The sequence below is a fragment of the Arachis hypogaea genome, chromosome 17, assembly GCF_003086295.3.
Source record: "Arachis hypogaea cultivar Tifrunner chromosome 17, arahy.Tifrunner.gnm2.J5K5, whole genome shotgun sequence".
Classification (NCBI taxonomy): Eukaryota; Viridiplantae; Streptophyta; class Magnoliopsida; order Fabales; family Fabaceae; genus Arachis; species Arachis hypogaea.
In genome coordinates, this window is record NC_092052.1 from 101,107,781 (window position 1) to 101,124,744 (window position 16,964).

The window sequence follows — 16,964 nt, forward strand, 5'->3', positions numbered from 1 at the left end:
AATCCTAGCCCAATCACATCTATTTCACTTTCCCACACCATCATAACTCCCACCTACCCCCACCCACTTCAAAAATTAAATTTCTCACCCAAAAACCCACCCTATGGCCGAACCATACCCTTCCCCTTTCCTATAAATACACCATTTCATAACCCTTCATACACACACCTCTTATACACTCATACACCCACAAAGCCGAGCCCTCTCTCTCCCTCTTTCTTCTTTTATTTTCTTCTTCTTCTACTCCATTCTTCTCTTTTCTTTATTTTTGCTCGAGGATGAGCAAAGTTTTAAGTTTGGCGTTGGAAAAGCATAGCTTTTTTTCTATTACCATTCATGGCACCTAAGTTTGGAGAACCCTCTAGAAAGAGGAAAGGAAAGGCAGTAGCCACTCCCTCTGAATCTTGGGAGATGGAGAGATTTATCACCAAAGCCCAGCAATACCACTTATATGAAGAAGTGGCAGAGAACAAAGTGATCCCTGAGGTCCCTTTCATGCTCAAGAAGAATGAGTATCCAAAAATCCAAAAAGAGATTCGGAGAAGAGGTTGGGAAGTCCTAACCAATCCCCTTTAGGATGTTGGAATTCTCATGGTGCAAGAGTTCTATGCTAATGCATGGGTTACTAAAAACCATGACACTAGTGTGAACCCAAATCTAAGGAATTGGATCACCATGGTCCGAGGAAAAATCTTAGATTTCAGCCCGGAAAGTGTGAGGTTGGCATTAAACTTGCCTCTAATGCAAGGAGACCCACATCCTTACACTAGGAGAGTCAACTTTGATCAGAGATTGGATCAAGTGCTCTCTGACATCTGTGTGGAAGGAGCATAGTAGAAAAGGGATTCCCAAGGCAAGCCCATTCAACTAAGAAGGGTTGACCTAAAGCCCATAGCTAGAGGATTGTTGGAATTCATCCAACATTCTATCATTCCTACTAGCAACCGGTCAGAAGTGACTGTTGACAGAACTATCATGATCTATTGCATTATGATTGGAACTGAGGTGATTCCTCAAGAATTATACAAGGTAGCTGAAAAGCCTCATACCAATGCAAAGTTGGCATTCCCACACCTTATCTGTCATCTATGCAATTTAGCTGGAATTGTCATAAATGGAGATATCTCCATTGGAGAGGATAAGCCCATCACTAAGAAAAGGATGGAGCAAACTAGAGAGCATGCACAAGAGCATGTGCAAACGCCTCAGTATGAGATTCTTGAGATACCTCAAGGAATGTACTTTCCTCATCAAAGCTATTGGGATCAATGGCAAATTTCTCTTGAAGAATTGAGCACTAACATAGAGCAATTGAGGATGGAGCATCAAGGGCATGCTACCACCCTCAATGAAATAAGAGAAGATCAAAGAGCCATAAGGGAATACCGAAGGGCTATGAGGGAAGAACAACAAAGGCAAAGGAGTGATATAGAAGAGATCAAGCATCACATTGGATCCTCAAGGAGGAGCACTAGACGCCACCATTAAAGGTGGACTTGTTCTCTTTTACCTCCTTTCCTATTTTATTTTTCTGTTTTCTGTTATGTTTTCTCTGTTCTATTGCTCTAGTTGCATGATCATTTGCATTGATGTCTTAAAGTTGTAAAATGTCTCATATATCTCTCACCTTACTTAAAAGAAAATTTTATTTGATAAGAATTGAGAGATGCATGAATTTCAAGTTTAAAATAAGATTAGTTTAAAATATTATTGGTAATTTAAAAAATCTAAAAATTGATTCTTGAAGCAAGAAAAAGCAGCAAAAAAAAAAATAAAAGAAAAAGCATGTTAAAAAATCCATTACTGCCCAAAAATGTAGGAAAAGGAGGGCAGATTGAAAAAGCCAGTAACTCTTTAAACCAAAAGGCAAAGGTAAAAGGATCCAAGGCTTTGAGCATCAGTGGATAGGAAAGCCCAAAGGAATAAAATCCTGGCCTAAGCGGCTCAACCAAGCTGTCCCTAACCATATGCTTGTGGCGTGAAGGTGTCAAGTGAAAAGCTTGAGACTGAGTGGTTAAAGTCGTGGTCCAAAGCAAAAAAGAGTGTGCTTAAAAATTCTGGACACCTCTATCTGGGGACTCTAGTAAAGCTGAGTCACAATCTGAAAAGGTTCACCCAGTTAAAGTGTCTGTGGCATTATTGTATCCGGTGGTAATACTGGAAAACAAGGTGCTTAGGGTCACGGCCAAGACTCTGAATGCTGTGTTCAATAATTAAAAAGAGCTTAACTAGGAGAGTCAATAATATCATCTGGATTCTGAGTTCCTAAAGATGCCAACTATTCTGAGTTTTAATGGATAGTGAGATGCCAAAACTATTCAGAAGCAAAAAGATACTAAGTCCCGCTCATCTAATTGTAACTAAGCTTCATTGGAAACTTAGAAATTTATTGTATCTTAATTTTCTTTTCTATCCTACTGTGTTTTTGGTTGCTTGGGGACAAGCAACAGTTCAAGTTTGGTGTTGTGATGACTGGATATTTTATTCATTTTTTGGCATTACTTTCATATAGTTTTTAGTAGTTTTTGTTTAGTTTTTATAGGTTTTAGTGTTAAATTCACATTTTTTGATTCTAATATGAGCTTTTGTGTGTTTGTACAATTTCAGGTATTTTCTGGCTGAAATTGAGGAGCTGGAGCAGAAGTCTGATTCAGAGACAAAAAAAGCACTGTAGATGCTGTCTGGATCTGACCTTCTTGCATTTGAAAGAGCTTTTCTAGAGCTACAGAAGTCTAAATGGAGCGCTCTCAACGGCTATGGAAAGTTAACTTCTAGATCTTTCCAAAAATATATAATAGTCCATACTTTGCTTCGGATTAGAAGGCCCAAAACTGGCGTCCAATGCTAGCTTCCTGCCCCCTTCTAGGCGTCCAGCGCCCAAAGAGAACCCCCTAGCTGGCGTTCCACGCCTTAAAGACCTCAAAGCACGTGGATATCATCAAATCTCAGTCCAAACACTCACTAAGTGGGTCTCAGAAGTGGATTTTATCACTAAAAAGACTATTTTACCCTTACTAGTCATTTGTTTAGTATTTAAGGGATTTTATTTATGTTATTTGCAACTTTTGATCACCATCTTCAGACACTTTAGACGTTTTACTCTGTATTTTATATCAGTATGAGTTTTTAAACCTCCTAGGTTGAGGGAAGGAGCCCTGCTGAGTCGTATGAATTAATAAAAGTATTACTATTTCTTCAATTTGTGTTTGATTTATTTCTAAGATGTATAATTGCTCTTCAACATTGTGAATAGGATGATCAAACAATCAGATCTGTTCATCACATTAAGACGAACGTGCTTGACAAACACTCGTGTCTACTTGGGTTCTTGTGAATACGTGACTGGAAAGCACGAGCCAACAGCTATGTTTATACATCTCTCAGACGGCTAATCCACGACTTCGTTGGGGACTTCTCGAGACACCAGTTCATCCGATTTCCGAGGAGATTAGGGTCTCCATAGTATTGGCTAGAATCCTAAGAAGCAGCATCTTTTGATCCAGAAGATTCGACCTTGTCTATGGCATTTTGAGTAGGATTGCCAAGAGAATGAACTGCTAGCGCTTCACCCTTCGTCAGATTGGATGACCACGGCCAATGGCGTTCAACCTGTAGCAGAGGAGATCAATGACCATGGCCCATGGTGTTGATCACATACAGCCTGCCATAGAAGAAATCACTCACAAGCAAAGAAGACAGTAATGCCGGAGTTAATTCAGAAAGGCAAAGCAACTCTAATCCTCAACTAAATTCCTATTACTGATTCCCTTCTAATATACAAAGTAGTTTATACATTCTTCTTACAACTCCATATATGACATAAAATCAACAACCTTTTGATTTGCCTGACTAAGACTTGCGAGATAGCCATAGCTTACTTCAAACCACAATCCTCGTGGGATCGACCCTGACTCGCTCAGGTATTACTTGGACGACCCGGTGCACTTGCTGGTATAACAGTACAAAAGTGTGGGGATTCGTGCTACCACCTGCTCACTCTTGTGGGAGAGAATCTGCCATGCCAAGGATATAGTGCCCTACACACTATTGACCCACGGATATAGTGCCGGGCACACTTGCATGCGTAACCCAAGGATATAGTGCCTGGCATACTCTTACAGCAGAAAAGGTTATCAATCATAATTCTTCCCAGGGATATAATGCCTCCACACTATCATACTTAACCCAAGGATATAGTGCCTGACACACTCTTAATTTTCAACAAGTTGATCATTCCTTTCTGAGTTCTCAACTCATCATAACCATCATCAGTTTCTATTTTCTCAAATTTATCATCATCTACCATCACCTCTTAAGTCCTCTTAGTCATCTCCAATATAGTACTCTGCCTGCTCACTCACAACTTCAGAAACCTAAGTCTCCATCTTCTAAAATCATCCAAAAATTACCAATTTAGTTCACTAACTCATCTCTATTAGTCTTAAGGCCTAGCTACTAGTTAGTAATCTTAAACAGTAGATAAAGAAGTTTGGAAAGCTAGAGAATCCTTGAAAAATAAAGAAAAATAATTTTTCAGCAAAACAGGGGCTGTGCGTACGAACACCCCTGCCGTGCGTGCACACACGTTGAAAAAGAACGTTTCCGTGCACGCGAGTGTTCCAACCCGAATGCAATGCTTGCATCGCGTGTTCTGGGTCGCGTACGCATGTTGCAATAAACTTAGAAAAATCTTAAAGTTGCAGAAATCAGATTTTTATACCAAACTTCAAACGCTCATAACTTCCTTTATAAAACTCTGTTTTCCTCAAACTTTATATCATTTTAAAGCTCTTAAAATCATCTTTAGTTTAAAATAAAATTTGATAAATATCAAAAACCGAGGCTCAAGTTATGATCCACCAAAGTTCACCAAAAACAGATTTTTACCAAAAGTGACAATTCTCTAGTTTTTCAAAACTTTCAAAACCAAACCAAAACAAAACCTACTCAATTCAGCATAAACCACTACCCCACACTACTTTTAACATTCCATTATACTTCCATCACTTTCACACCTATTTCACTCAATCTTTTCCACTATAATTAATACAAATCCATAATTAAAATTCAACAGTTCCAACAATCATCGATGCTACATACATCAAAATTCTCATCCAATTAGGCCCATTATCATCAATCAATTCATTCAATTCATCAAATCTACTCAATTATTTGTTTTCAACAAAAACCATAATAAACAATAGTCAATATCATCATCAATATTCATCTTCAAAAATCAACACCCAGCATCATAACTCATTCAAGTCCTCATACTCACCAAAAATCATCATCTACCAACATATGTATATCATCACATGCAAACTCATTCAACCTCCATCCAAACCATCATCAAGCATAACATGTACATACAAATAATCGTACAACTACATCATTCAAACCTATCTTACAGGCTACTAGCCTAAATATCTAAAAATATTACATATTATATAAAGGAAACCAAAACCATATCTTGACTGATTCTCAATATGCTCAAATACCAAAACTTAATTCCAATAAGATCAACAAGTCTCAAGCACCAACACCACTTCCAAAACTCACCAACTATCAAGCTATACACATATAACATACCAAAAATCAACACTCTAGCTAACCAAAACATCAAACCACAAGATTTTGAAGAGACTTACCTTACCAATGAGATTAGGATCAAATCCAACAATATTTCAATGCTAGATCACCCCTAAACAACCAAAACACAAAAGTATACTGAAAAATAAAACTCAAAAAACACAAAAATATTAGGGCAGGAAACTGGAGTATAATTTTTGAGTTCCTACCTATGAATCTTAGTTATAAATGATGGGCTCAACGAGAGCTTCACATGGCCACAAACGGCTCGTCAATCGGAGCTCCATAGCTCATGTTATGGCCAAATGAAGGAGATGATGAGTAGTAACAATCCCTCTTCTCCTCTCTTTCCTTACAGCACCCCTTTCTCTTTATTAGGGTTAAAATGAGCTGAAATTCTCATTAAAAGGTGTTTATATACATTGAGCTTGGGCGCAATTTGGGCCCGGTCCAACCCGTTAGTGTTTTTAGCCCGTTTGGCCCACTTTGGGCTAAAACCTTTAGAATTAGTGCTCGGTTTAATTCTAAATTATTTTTGTCTTTCCAAAATAATAAATTCAATTTTCAAAATTTTATTTTTCTCAATACGCAGTACCGGTTAGACAGAGCCGATACTGCCTGTTTAAGTGCCAGTATGCATTTTTACAAAAATTTTCTGTTAAATACATTTTTCTATTTAGAAAAATCATTGAATTCAAATTTCACCTTTAATTTTCAAATTAAGACTTCTAAATGTTGAACCTATTCCGGTAATTAATTTATTATTTTACATTATCTAAGTGGTCAATTTTAATTACGGTTCTTACAAGCAGTCTATGTGCCAAGCATCCTTCTATGCTACTCATTACCATTTGGATTCTCAACATTAGCATTGGGATCCATGATGAGCACTTCAGCTTCCTTCTCAAAAGTGTCCCTGAGATTCTCACCAGCCTTGTAAGCTCTAGCTTGTTGCAAACACCACCTCAAGGTCCTCTCAGGTTCAGGGTCGAAATCAAGAAGGGGTTCTTTGTTCCTGTTCTTACTCGTAAACAAGCAAAAAATAGGAAAAGGTGGGAATTTTTACGTCAAAGTGTAAAGAATTCCCAGTGAGGTATCCTGTGTAAAAGAAATAAAATAAAATAAACTAAATAATTAATACTGGAAATTCGAAAATCAATAAGAAAAATTGAACCACTAATTTCAAAAAAATAAGAAAAAAATTAATCAGGAAAGACAAAATAAAATTACTAAATGGGGACACCAAACTTCATTTCAAAAATAAAAGAAAAAATTTTAAACAAAATAAGGCTAAGAATTGGAAACACCAAACTTAATTTTTGAAATTAAAGAAAATTTTTAACTAAAACAAAACTCAAATTTTTGAAATTAAGAAGGCAAAAAAAAAAAAATCAAAAACTAAAAACACCTAATCTAAGCAATCAGATAACTGTTAGTTGTCAATCACAGTCAATCCCCGGCAACGACGCAAAAAACTTGATGCGGGATTCTGCATACCCACAAACTAACCGACAAGTGTACCGGGTCATATCAAGTAATACCTCAGGTGAGCCAAAAACTTGATACGGGATTTTGCATACCCACAAACTAACCGACAAGTGTACCAGGTCATATCAAGTAATACCTCAGGTGAGTGAGGGTCGATCCCACGAGGATTGATGGACTGAGCAACAACGGTCGAATGATTCACTTAGTCAGATAAGCAGAAAGTTGTGTTTTGAGAGTTGTAAAACGCATTAAACAATAAATTTAGAGAATTGAAAAGCAAATAAGAAAAGTAGTGTGAAATATATGATGGAAGGCAGTTAAGGCTTCAGAGTTTTTTATTCTTCCGGATTAGTTTTTCTTACCAACTATTTTAATCGTGCAAGATTCGTTTCGTAGCAAACTGTAATTGATTAAACCCTAATGTCTTAGTGATTTAGTCTCCTCTAACCCAAATCAACCGCCAATGCCTTGGTCACTTAATTTAGATTAGAGGGTTAAGAGCAATTCTAGTTTATGGCCACAGAAACCCTAATTACCCAAAGCTAAATGGATTATATGTCACGTATCCAGATTAGTTTAAGTAATTAGCAATTTAGAAGAAATTTTCTTTGAAGCTGTTGTTTAAGCGAGATAACTTTGTTGAGAATCACAAGAACACATGTAGAATAAGGGTTATACTGTCGTTCTACCCAGATTCATAAGATGAAGAGCGAAAGCAATCCTTGAAACTGAATCAATAAATTAAAATAGATAAGTAATAGTCTTAATCCATAAAAATAAATAGAGCTCCTATCCTTAACCGAGGAGATTTAGTGGCTCATGACTTATAGAGAAAACAAGGGTTCTGAAAAGTAAAACGTGCGGAAGTCAGAAGATTCCCCTAAAGGGTGAATCTTTTCCCTTTTATATCTATCCTAATTTGATTTGAAACTAAAATAAAATAATAAATCCTAAACCTAAAGGATTTTGTTTGTAAATAAAAATTCCAAAAATAAAAAATAAGATAATAATTGAAAAGCTAAATCCAGCTAAGATGCTCCTTTAAAGAGGTTGGATCCAGACTGAGTGGCGCGAAACGCTCCTGATCTTTCAACGTTGCTGGCACTAAATGCCAGCTTGGTGTTTAACGCCCAAAGGGGCAACTTCAATTCTTCTCCTCTTTGCTCAAAATTCTACCAAATTGATCTGAATTTTATCCGATATAATAAAAACACCAGAAAAGTTCAAAGGAGCATCCAAAGAGGATTTTAACACTAAAATATAATTAAACTTACTAAATTCCAACTAAATTTTACCAGAAAATAAGCAGAAAATGGGTATAAGATATTCACGTATCATATACCCAACATAATTCATAGATAAAAGATATTTTTGTATGAGATATCCAAAGATAAAATTATTTTTATTTTTTCCTAGAATCTTTTAAAAAGAGATAACTCAGAAAAAGCTCTTTTCTTAGAAGCTCACCCAAACAATCCTTTAACGCTAGCGAATTAAGGAATTTTTTTATTTAGAAACAGTATTATATTCTAGGCTGATTTTTACCATATGAAAATATTGTTAGTGTTTTTGGTAAAAATGGGCTATTTGGTATAATTTCAGATAAGTGGACGTGTCAGGTTGGGCATGGTCAACACATGAAGGGCTTGTTGACTCAGCATGCAGGAGTTATGTTAACAACACGTGGAGGCATGTTGCATACGTGTCACAATATGATTCGTTGGCGATGCAACACATGACCTGCGTATTGAGTGCTCCCCCTATATAAGACAAATCTCGGTACCATTTCATTGTGAAGATGAGGGTTTTCTGAGTGTGTTTGTAGTGTGAAAGAGGATACTGCAAATTTGGTGATGTTTTACAACAGTGAGATTATACAGAATATTCATGAGGGAGTGAGCTTTGCATGTGAGAACCCACTTTCATTTGTATTTTCATGCATCATGACATTCATAGAGCTTCAAAACGGTCTTTGTCAAAGCATTAAGAATGATATGTTGAGGAGAGTGAACAATATTCTGTACCGGAATCCTATTATAGTATTTGGTGGTCTAATACAGTTTGATATTATGTCAATTATTGACGAAGAAAGTATGAAGAATATGTTCCATATTCACTGGCAGACTCATGTGCGACAGCTAAAAATTGAACTGTATGTTGAGTTTGAAAATATAGAGAAAGATAGGATTCAACATAATTCAGATGTAGAAAATGATAGAGTTGAAGTGTGCGAAGGAATGAATAGTGATAGCGAAGAGGACTTCGATGCTACTTATGAAGCTGTCGATGAAGACGAGAATGGCGATGTGGGAGGTGAGGCAGCAGTGGAAAATGTAGTAATTCCTCCCGCAGTCAGCCAACTGACGTACGTTCCCTCTTTTATGCGTAACGTGGATCTTGACGCCATGCATGCATCGGAATTTTTTGAATATGCAAACATAGGTACGTGAGTAGCGAATAATACGATTTTCTTAATTTATATTTTGGATGGATCAATGAGTGACGATTTCTTTTTTGGGTAGGTGTTGCTGATCCTAAGGATGGGGAGTTCAGGATAGGAATGGAATATAACTCTAGAAAGTCGATCGTGACAGGAACTAGAAGTTACACTATCTCTAGAGGAGTCGACTACAATGTTTATGAGTCTGAGCCACAGACGTTCTATGCTAAATACAAGATGTATGGTCGTGGGTGTGACTGGTTTATCCAAGCCAGCTTGATACAAAAAAAAGGTTGTTGGAAGATACGAAGATATAACGGTAGGCACACGTGCACCATGGGAACGATTTCCCAAGATCATTTTAAGTTGGACTCGGACATAGTTGTTGGTGCTATAAGGCCATTGGTTGAGACCAACCTGTCCATAAAGGTGAAATCTATAATTGCGGAAGTCCACTCAAGGTCAATTATACCATCAGTTATCGAAAGGCTTGGTTGGCAAAGCAGAAGTCCATAACCAAAGTTTTCAGTGGTTGGGAAGAATCTTACCAAGCTTTGCCATGGTGGTTCTCAGTCATTGTTCAGAAGATACTTGGCTCAATTGTCCAAATAGAAACATGACCCCTATATAACAGGAGTGAGGAGGTAGACGGTGTCAGAATACTTCACTGCATATTTTGTAGTTTTAATCCATGCATTAGAGCATTCAAACACTGCAAGTCTCTGGTTCATGTTGACGGCACACACCCTTACGAAAAATAATATGATGCACTTTTGGTTACTGTTGCACAAGATGGGAACCAGAACATTGTACCTATCGCTTTTACCCTTTATGTAGTCTATATCCTGCCTAAATGTCCCTGTGGTCTTCGATAACCATGTTGTGGATTATGGAGAATGCTCCCACCTGCAACACATAACATGCAAAAAAATTAAAATATGTGCCATCAATTATGTAACGACCCAATTCCCAGTATGTCATGATCATACTGAAAATCGAGTGTCACCAACTTGTAACTATTTATTATTAACCCTGTAATCGTATTAACGCACTATCAAATTTTTGAGAAAACTTTTTCTTTATAAAAAGATTTGCGAGGGCAAGTAATTAAACATACACAAGCCATAATAAGGAATTAAGTAAAACATACATAAGGCCAACATTATATATATACATAACATATATCATAGGTCATACATATATATAAGGCATGGCCATATATATCATAAGTTAGCGTACAACCCCTCACATCTTGCTACTATATACATAATCAACACTCCGGGCCCTGGTCCATATAGTAAGCCCCTATGCTGGCGCCCAAAAGTGAGTCTAATAAAAAATGAGAGACTAAACACAAAAGCTAGGCTAACACAAAAACTACCAAAAGGCACATCCTTAGCTCCTGGGCATCAACTGTCGTCATCAGAGGAAATTAGGATCCTCGTCCTTATCATCAGAAATCTCAACAATCTCAGGAGGGACCCTGGCACTCGTACTACTGATCTGGCCAACACTCGCTGGTCCACTAATGGAGGTGGTGAGTGGCTCCTCAGATGAGGGCTTAAACGAAGATACTAAGACCTGCTCTACAGGAATATCCTCCTTAGGTATGGGCTCTGATATATGCTCATCCATAGGCTCAGGCTCAGGGTCCACCTGATCCTTAGGCTGATCGGGGTGCTGGTGAGGTATAGGCTCGTCGTGGAACTGGTAAAATGGAGCATCCGGGTATAGCAATGCAACGGGAACTCATAAGGCATATCGGGGTTAAAGTCCAGAGTGTTAATCGGATGACAGAAGGGGTGATCGCACAGGATGTACATACGGGCCCTAATCTTTGCAGCTACTACATAAAACCTATGCTGTACAGGATCTTCATATATGTAGGGAGGGTCCATCTTATAAAACAAAACTCCGGTCTCCATTTGAAAGGGAGAAAGAAAAGGGGTAAGAACTGGGGGATTTTTAATAGGGTCGGAGGTACTTAGTCAAGTCAGAATTATCACAGTTCATTTGATTCACAGCTAAATATAAAAGTGTCACAGAAAAATATCTAGTCACCACAATTCAGAATAACATTAAGGAATGCATAACACAAGACAATCACAAACATTTTCACAGCATCAAGTAAAATGCAAATGCGCAACAAGGATGATGCATGTCTAGTCCTATCACAGGTAATGAGCTCATTTCTCGGTTTTGACCTGCACCCGACACAATCCAACTCGCAAGTCGGATAAAGCATTCCAGCGACATAACCTTTGCAAGTTTCTACTTCTTGTAGGTGTTGATTCTCCAGCTGAAGTATGTCAAACATGACCTCGGTAAGTACTTGTAGGCACACACAGGGATATGCCTACTGTTGAGAGTGTTCGTACACTCTGGTGTGCACACACACCTTGCAAAATTTGCAAGTTGAGCGTGCGCACAACATCGTGCGTAGGCGCACGCTGGGAAATGCCTTCTGTTGAGGGCATTCGAACGTATCTATGTGTGCACTCAAAATGAAAAATTTTACCTTCTGTGTGTACTCACACCTCTATGCATATGCCCACTTTGAGAAAACTCTTCTGGGAGTGCATACGCACAACTCTATGCATATGCATACTGCCCTCTTTTTTTTTTAAGAAAACCTTGTTTTTAACTGTTTTACCTTCCTGTCAAGCTTGTGAACTTCTGTAAAGCTTGTCTAGGGTGTCTTAACTTGTTTTTAGGCTTTGAGACATAGAGAATACCATAAGTAAGTTAACTAGATAATTTTAGGTAAAATGTTTAAAAGAGGGAGCCTTAAGATTATGGAGTACTGAGGGTGGATTAGTTGAGTGAAGTGGCAGAGTACTATAAAGACAATTGATAGGATGAAATTGTGGAGTTGTGGATTTGATGATGCTTGAGATGAGTCTAGGACTCAGAGTGGACTGAGTATTGAAAAATGATTTCTAAAAACCATTGATATACTATTTTACACTGAGATTCTTGAGACGCTATGCGCCTGGCAAGGACGATAGGTTAATCCCGCTAGTCGAGGTCGCAGCCACGGCGTAAGGACGATTGGTTTATCCTGCTTACGTTGAGATGTGAGGTCTGCAGCAGAGTATCCCGCTCGCATCCTTTTAGATCACAGTAATGTGCCCGACACTATATCCATGGTGGTTCCCGTATCTATATTCATGATCAAAAGGCGACATCTCCATGGAAATGTGTCGGGTTGGCAGTTGAACCGACGATGTGATATCACAGCCAAATAGGACAGGCATGCATCATGTGCATATTCTATCTGTTTACTAGCTTTGCCGACTTGAATTGTTTGCCTAATTGTATAACATGATTATTTGCTTCTTGAATTTCTTGATATACATGTTTATACTTGTGCTTTACTTGTATTGCTATTACTTGTGTTTTCTGCTGGGATTGAGGAGGTTCGGAAGGCAGTGGTGATGAGATCGCATGGCGGTTAGGCTGGCAAAGCCTGTGGGACAGCGGTGTATATGCTAGATTAGAAAATTCCTAAGGTGATGGTTTTATATTTGGTTATGCTTTAAGTTAAATCTCATGATTGATATAAAGCTCTAGGACTGTCTCTGGTGTCCCATAGTCTTATATCTTACATTACTGGGCACTATTACCATTCTAAGAACCTCCGGTTCTCATTCCATACTTTGTTATTGTTTTTCAGATGTAGGTCGTAACCCACCTCGGTGAGTTACGTGACGGTGACAGAGCGAAGGATCTTTATCCCATTTTGGAGTCATTTTGGATATTTTGCTTAGTTTCTTTCAGTTTTGTATTTATATTCGCCTTAGAGGCTTGCTAGAGAGAGATATTGTATAAGTTGTTTTAATTTTCAAAATTCTGTATGTCTGTATATAACTAGTCTGCCTAAACTCCACGGGCTGAGGCTAGTTCCTTATGACTATTATACTCATATATCTATTTATGATTCCTTATCTTGTATCTATATATAGTGTCTTAAGTTTGTAGCTTTGTGTGAATGTTTTGCGCTTTTGTAACTCCGTTTTTGAGCTTATTTCTTCATCGGGTTTCTAGAATGACTGTTTCTTTCTGAATATATTATGTATAAGCCTTAGAATTGTCGTGACCTTTAATTAACCTTTGCTTTATGGAATGAGGTAAGGCTTAGGGTAATGAGGGTGTTACATTTAATGGTATTTGAGCGGTTCATCCTCATGAGCCTGAGGGATAGACCAATTGTGCTTCATTGCATACTCTGTGTCTTTTTCTTTGATGCTATTTAGGTTATCTGCTTGATATTGCATAGCATGCTTGTTTGTGAGTGCCTTTTTGGGATAATTGAAGCACTAGGCTTTTGATATTGAGACTGTTCACATTGATATCAACTGTTTGGTATAGACAGGAACCCTAATTTTTACTCACAGACGAGGTCATACTCGTACACGGGGAGGAACTGAGAGTGACCAACCGGCCGATAACCATGCCGAGTTCATGGTGGCTATGACTAATCTGGCAAAAATTATGCAAGCTAATGCTACTGCAACCATGCAAGCCATGGAAAGGATGGGTCAACCGGCTGGGAATGGTATTGGAAACGGAAACGAAAATGGGGAAGGAGACGGTAATGACTTGGGAGGTGCTCCGATGACCCTGGCTTTGTTCTTAAAGGTTCATCCACCAACTTTTGAGGTTCAAACAACCCCACTAAAGCAGGCAATTGGTTCCAAGCCATGAAGCGTGCTCTACAAGCCTAGCATGTTCTGAATAACCAATTTGTAGAGTTTACGGCATATCAACTTTTAGGAGAAGCTCAGCACTGGTGGCAAGGAGAATGCCGATTACTACAGCTTCAGAATGCTAACATTCCTTGGGATGTATTCCAGACGGCTTTCTACAAGAAATACTTTCCTGAATCTATAAGGGAAGTGGGGGAGTTAGAGCTTATGCAGCTAAAGCAGGGCTCATTGTCTGTGGCCTATTACACTAGTCAGTTTGAGGTGCTTTGTAGGTTCTCTAGGGTATGTCAGGGTGTCCCAGAGTCCTATAAAAGCTGGAAGTGTATCAAATACCAATGAGGCTTGAGGGAAACTATTATGACTGCTGTGGCTCCTTTAGAGATTCGGATCTTTTTCAAACTTGTGAATAAGGCAAAAGTTGTGGAGGAGTGTGCGAAAAAAGTGGCTTCCTCAAGAGATACTCGTAGGGAAAACAACAACCGTGGGCGAGGAAAATACTTTCAACTAAGAGCTTAAAAATTCAAGAGAAGAGGATATGCACTTCAATTCCAAGGGGCTTTAGGCGAAACAACTATTAATAGTACCACCCGGCGAGAGGGAGAGGTAATCAGAGTAAGGCTTCTCCAGATTCAATTTGTAACCATTGCGGTGATGCACCACTATTTCGTGGTATATTTTATGCTTAATTGAGTGTATTTTATCAACTTTTCCCACATTTATTCCATGAAATGGCATGGTTTCATGTATTTCTCCTAATTTGTGCTTAAGTGTGTAAACATGATTTGTAGGCCTTTAATTGGTTAATTTTAATTCACCTTTGATTCCACTAGATTCCTTGATGTGCTTGTTAGTGAATTCAGGTTAAAAAAGCTAGGAATGGACCAAAGAAATGAAGAGAAAAGCATGCAAAGTGGGGAAATCATGGAAAATCAAGGATTGGGAGTGCATTCATTGACGCGCACGCGTGGCAGACGCGCACACATGAATTTGAAGTCGCATGGGGACGCGTACGCGTGACCCATGCATATGCGTCGATGCTCGCACGTGACTTCATTAAAGTGAAAATGCTGGGGGCGATTTCTGGGCTTCCCAGGCCCTGATCCAACTCATTTTCTGAGCCTATTACATGCAGAAATCAAGAGGAGTCAAAGAGGGGTAGCACATAGTTGAGTTTTACATAATGTTTTAGTTAGTTTCTAGAGAGAGAAGCTCTCTCTTCTCTCTAGAATTAGGTTAGATGTAAATTAGGATTTCTTAGATCTAGGTTTAATTTATGCTTTGATTTAATTTTCCTTTCCAATTTCTTGTTCTTCTACCTTTACTTTCCTAGTTTTGTACTTTACTTCTTGTGTTTGTTTACTTTGTTGTTGATGCACTCTTATTTCTTCTATTTTCTCTTTAATGCAATTTATGTTTGATTTCTTTTATTGTTGATTTGATTTGTTGTTGTTAATTCCTTGCAATTGGTAGTGTAGATTTACATTTCTTGCAATCTTATTTTAGTTTCCTTTTGTGCCTTCCAAGTGTTTGACAAAATGCTTGGAAGGATGTTAGAGTAGATTTTTATGTTCTTGGCTTGGGATGGTAACTTAGGTGAAATTGAGTTGCTAATGTCCAAGTCTTGATAATTGGTGTCCATTGACTCTAGCTTCCACTAAGTTGATTAGTGAGTGGTTAGGACTTACGGATTAGGATTGGTGTAGCTCATTTGACTTTCCTCCATTCGTTAGAGGATGACTTAATGGGATTAATCCTTGCAATTATCATGGTGTGCTTAGTGACAAGGATATAGATCCTTAACCATCAACCCTTGCCAAGACCTTTTTATCATTTGAGTTCATTTACTTTCTTGCCATTTATCTTTCATGTCTCTTATCAAAACCCCAAAATATGCATCTCATAACCAATAACAAGAACATTTTCCTGTAATTCCTTTGAGAGATGACCCGAGGTTTGAATACTTCGGTTATTTTTATTGGGGTTTGTACTTGTGACAAACAATTTTTTGCATGAGAGGATTATTTGTTGGTTTAGAAACTATACTTGCAATGAGAATTCATATTTGAAATTCTATACCATCAAAAATCCATTCATCAAAATGGCGCCGTTGCTAGGGAGTCATAAATGTGCGCTTGTTATTGGTTATTGTATATATGTGAATATTGTGAATATGTTTGCCTTTTCTTCTTTGTTGGTTTTTGCTAGTTGTAGGATTTGATTTTCTTGTTTCTTATTAGTTCTTGTTTTTATTTTCTCTTTTCATTATGAATTCTCATCCTCTTGGCTATGAGTGTGGTTACAAATATGTTGTAGAAAATGGGAATTTCAATGAAAATATGCATCAAGGATGGAACAATCAAGGGTGGGAGGAGCCTCAAGCATACGCTCAATCTTCATGGCAACAACCTCCTCCAGCCCCTTATAGGAAAAATTCTACTCCTTATGCATATCAATCTAGTGGATGTGGTAGTCTTCATTGTACTTGTCAACAACCACCATATGCTTATGAACCTCATTCTCAACATAGTCCTCAACCATACTCACAAGCCCCTTTTTACCAAATACCTTCTTATGACCCTTATCCATCATATAACCAAACAGCCTTACCTCATCCTTGTGACCATTATGTAAGAAAATCCATAGAGCCACCACAATTCCATCATCAATAATCCCAAGAACCATACATTCCATACACACCACCTCAATACCCTTACCAAGAAGAACCACCTTCCTACTAT